We start from the raw sequence: 4,504 nt of genomic DNA, 5'->3' as shown, positions 1-4,504 counted from the left end.
TTGTAATACCTCTATTACAAAGACTTCGCAACTCGACTAACTCTAGCCAAGACTCAAACACAAAGGTTTAAGATTTACAAAGGTTTTCCTACACACTGCTTCTTAGTAAGCTAAGTAGGAATTATAGGTAAGCACATTAACAAAGTTACAACTTAACTAAGGACATACAACGACTCGATGTGGGAACTGGTCCGTAGTTGTTTTGTTCTTTGTTCTTGAAGCACTTGAAACTTGCTTGCTGGATAGTCACGTGAGTGAGCTTGTCAAATGTTCAAGTGAATATGTTTTACCTTCCTTGATTGTATATATACATGTGTGACATCACTTACAATGATGTAAGCAGTGTAGGTAAAAAGTCTTCCACAGAAAGTTAACTGTTGCACTGTTCCTGCACTGTAGCGTGTGCAAGCAGCAACTTTCCAGCTGGAGAGTTGACTTCGTACAGTCTACTCGGGAACTGGTAGGGACCTGTTCCCTCAGGTGTTCCTTCCACTCTGAAGAGTTGAATCATATCCCGCGCTGAATCCCAATCTGCCAACTTTAAAAAAATTAAGCCCAGGTGGCTTTAAAACTTCTAAAGCCTTATATGATAGGAATCTGATAATGCCCATACGTATTCTTTTAATGGTTTATAACATAGAAACCTAGTTTTTTCTTCTTTCTATACTCAGCCGCCACACATGAAGACTTATTCTTCAGATTTAGTTTTTTTTTTAATAAACTTAGAAAAATAAAAAATTGAAAGAACCCTTGTTCCTTATCGTTCACCTATTTTGTGGAAGAGAGAAACCTTTATTTCTTCTTCTTCTTCTCATTTTTCATAGCCATTGAAGCACTAAGCTCCAATCCCCCCTCTCTTCTTTTTTTTTTTTGAAAAAAAATTATACACATATATATAAATTTCAGAGAATAGAGAAAGGAGAAGCCATGGCTCTCTAACGTTCTTCCTCTCCATGGATTAAAATAAGGGAGTTTACTAGCCGTTTCTTAGAAGACCTCCACCAGCCGCGGCGGTGGATCTCAGGCGGCGATGGAAGCGGGTTTGCTGATTGAGAAAATTATTAAAAAAAAATTGATTTCCCTTTTTTGTGGTATTTTTGATCAGTTTCAGAAAAAAGGCTCTTCAATAAAATTTCAAATCATTGTTGAATATTGATATACAATTTCAATTACATACAAAAATTCATAAATCTTACTGAACACTGATTTTTTTAATCAGATTCTGAAAATCGATTTCAGATTAAATTTTAAAAAAAATCATTCAAAAGTTAAACTCATTAACTAGTTCCAATTGCACAGCAGATTATTCATTCAAAAAAATATATATACACATAGTTCTATATTTACACAGAGTAATAGAACTATTCTAATAATTTTTCGGACCAAAAAACCAACATATGGCTCTGATACCAATGAAGGAATGCGATAAGTCTAAACACATAGCGCGTAAATCGTAAAACGAGAACTTACTTGTTCTTCGTGAAGGGAAGCGAAAATCTGAAACGAACCGCGGCTGGAATCACTGGTCGGTGGTGATTGTCACGGTGTGTTGGAGGAACCCCTATTGCACAGTCTAAACCCTAGTCTGACTTGAGGAGAAGAGTAGGCGTAGGAAAATACTGTAGAGTGTCTTTTTTTTTTATTGTACATAGTAAGTGTATTTATATAGGGAATACTAGGGTTACAGTAATTACTAAAATTACTGTATTTTGCCCTAGTGGGCCCTAAGAGTACCCCTTATGGGTGGACTCTATTTCCTACATGAAGTTTCGACGAACAAGGTGGATGGGAAGATATGTTGTTAGATCCATATTTTCAAAATCTATATACTATATTAAAAGCATGAAGCATCTTAACGACCTCGTAAAATAGATTTCACATTAGATAAAGTTATAATTTAAGATAATTTCCTATATAAGTCTTTAAGATCAACTTAGTTTTTAAATTTCTCCTTATCAAACTAGATAAGAAGTACTTATACTTAAGAGTTCTAAAATCAATTAAAATTTTACCTTATTAATCAAACAATTTGTTTACGATCAATCACAAGATAACACCATTTTCTTAAAGTTAGATGTTCATGCTTTGAAGACCGTAAAATACTTTGTTAACTAACGCAAAAAGAACTTGCTGCAAGAACTAAGAGTTAGTTCACTTCTTCCTCGTGGTTTTTCAGACTCTTCACGATCTATTTGTTCCCGTTTTTTCATTAATCTCTCGCCTTTTATTTTTCTTCTTTTCTTCAATTGAAGTTTGGAGTGATATAAGAACTTGGCCAATTTTCAAATTCATTTTGACTAAACGATTCGTTAATTATCTTATTGCTAATTAGAGAATTCTTTTTCTTCAACAAATAAACGAGGAAATCCTTACAATCTTTGGTATTACCTCCAACTTTTGTTTGTTTTAGGATAAAACTTGTTTGGAATGATATACCCATTATGATATTAACAGTTTGTATTTGTATGTATAAATATCAAATTTTTATATGATTACATTGGGAAAGGGAGATTAAAATGATTAATAGAATTTGACATGAATATCTTTTAAAGGTCCATTTTTAAAGAAGAAATCCAATTTGTTAGCTGGAATGAAAATCCAAAATAATCAAATCACTTAATTTAAAATGAAACTCTAAGAGTGTAACAACCCGATCGGTCTTTTTACTTTCTAGATCCCCGTTCCCCTAAATAAGACTCACCGTATGTGCTTCTACCATTTTATGACTTGTGGAGATGATTAGTTCCAGATTTGGAAGGATTCGGGTTGAAGTCAGAACAACTTGGTTCCTTAGTTTGGCTTTAAGAGGCTAAGTTTGACTTTGGTCAATATTTTGAGTAAATGACCTTGGAACCGAGATTTGACGGTTCCAATAGGTTCGTATGATGATTTTGGACTTGGGCATATGTTCGGACGGGGTTTTGGATGACTCGGGAGCGTTTTGGTCGACCAAGGGTAGTTTCGAAATTTTGCATATATTGAGGGATAAATTGGTAAATCTACCACTTAGGTCATAGATACATCTTTGCATAATCCGTATCTTTCCCTTTCTATCAATATCTCTCTCTTTGAAGAAGCACTCCCTCAATCTCTCTCTCCATAAGCTAATATCTCTGGGTTTATATACTTCTTCATCTTAAGGTACTTCTTTTCTTTTTTATTGTTTTGTTATGTTTTTGTCGGCTTTCTTCTCTATCTCTGTTTCACAAGACATATCTAGCTTATAGTTTCCAAGGTACTTTTTTCCCCTTTAATTTTGTGTTAATTTTTATCAAACTATCAAAAAGGAATCTTTCTGATGTGGAAGATAGAACTTCACAAAAAAACTTAAATTATAGATTCTCCACTGTAACAATTCACGGAATAGCCCCCAATTCGTTTTAATCATTTGTATACCTAAGCCAATCAGATAATAAGAAAGGGCAACGATGCAGACAGAGAAGATAAATTTGGCTGAAATTGGTTACACTACAGGAACCAATCTTTCCTATATCGTGACAAAGAAACAAAAAATATTGAAGTAGACTATGCACATATGGTATTTGATGATATGGCTTGTCCATCTTATGTTAGTGTGTGCTTACTGATTCTTTTGAGCATTTTCTTTCACTATTCTGTTTCTTTTTTGATGAAGTTCTTTTTTTTATGAAGTTCTTTATTTACGCTTTTATTTGAAAGAGCAAGTCAGAGAAAAGAAGCGCTTAGATAATACCTTATCTCCAAATTTTCTACGTCGAATCTAAAAAATGATGAACTTTTTTTATTGAAACATTTTGTATATTTCCCTTTCATCGTTATTGTTATCTTTGAGACAAATGTTTTCATGTTATTTATTCGAAATTTCTTCGGTCTCTTTGAAAGTGTACGTGGAAGGTGATGCCTCCACTAATAGCTACCTCCTAAATGATGTTTGATAGGATGGAACAAGAGAAAGCTCCAAGGAAGACACCAAACCCAGCCTATGGTCGTTTGTTCACATAAACATAACAAGAGGAAGTTGGAAATATGAGTATCAAAGAGAGGTAACTGACAAAAAGACTATTTCAAGTAAGTCAGGATGTACTTTTAAAACAATTCTTTGTAGTTGAAAGTAAAAAGGGTACGATAATTTATTATGTTACACTGTTGCCATTTAGTAATTCTGATTGTGTATTAATGTGAAGCCTTTTTTTCCCGTTGTTAGATTGTGATGGTCCTATTGAAGTTTAGGTACATAGTATAAGATTTATTCAACAGTCTCCCCTTGCACAACAGGAAATCCTAAAAAGAATGTTAAGTAATGCAAAGGTCGTGGCTTTGGCCACCCTCGCTTCAGCTAATCGTCAAGACAAAGCCAAGTTGATTGCACATTTAATGAAATGAAAGAAGTGAAAGTTAGGATGCTTATGGTGTTGAATTATAATATTTAGGGTTAATTTGATGGACTAACGTTTTAGGATATCCATATGGAGAACATCAATTTGTCTTTGATGGTTCTGTTGGCACTTTCATCTGGAAGGCACTG

The 4,504-nt window shown here is 33.9% G+C and overlaps 1 long non-coding RNA gene across 1 annotated transcript in view; it reads left to right on the top strand.

Annotated features, from left to right (window-relative positions):
• Window positions 1-3,033: 3,033 nt before the first annotated feature.
• The window catches only part of LOC109244180, a 3,248-nt gene continuing 1,777 nt past the window's right edge, over window positions 3,034-4,504 (top strand). Inside the window, exons 1-2 of the long non-coding RNA XR_002070675.1 lie at window positions 3,034-3,141; window positions 3,918-4,047. This is a non-coding gene — a long non-coding RNA (uncharacterized LOC109244180). The remainder of the gene's footprint in view (window positions 3,142-3,917; window positions 4,048-4,504) is intronic.

The sequence above is a fragment of the Nicotiana attenuata genome, unplaced genomic scaffold (genome assembly GCF_001879085.1).
Source record: "Nicotiana attenuata strain UT unplaced genomic scaffold, NIATTr2, whole genome shotgun sequence".
In the NCBI taxonomy this organism is placed as follows: Eukaryota; Viridiplantae; Streptophyta; class Magnoliopsida; order Solanales; family Solanaceae; genus Nicotiana; species Nicotiana attenuata.
This window is presented reverse-complemented; position numbering and strand designations above follow the sequence as displayed.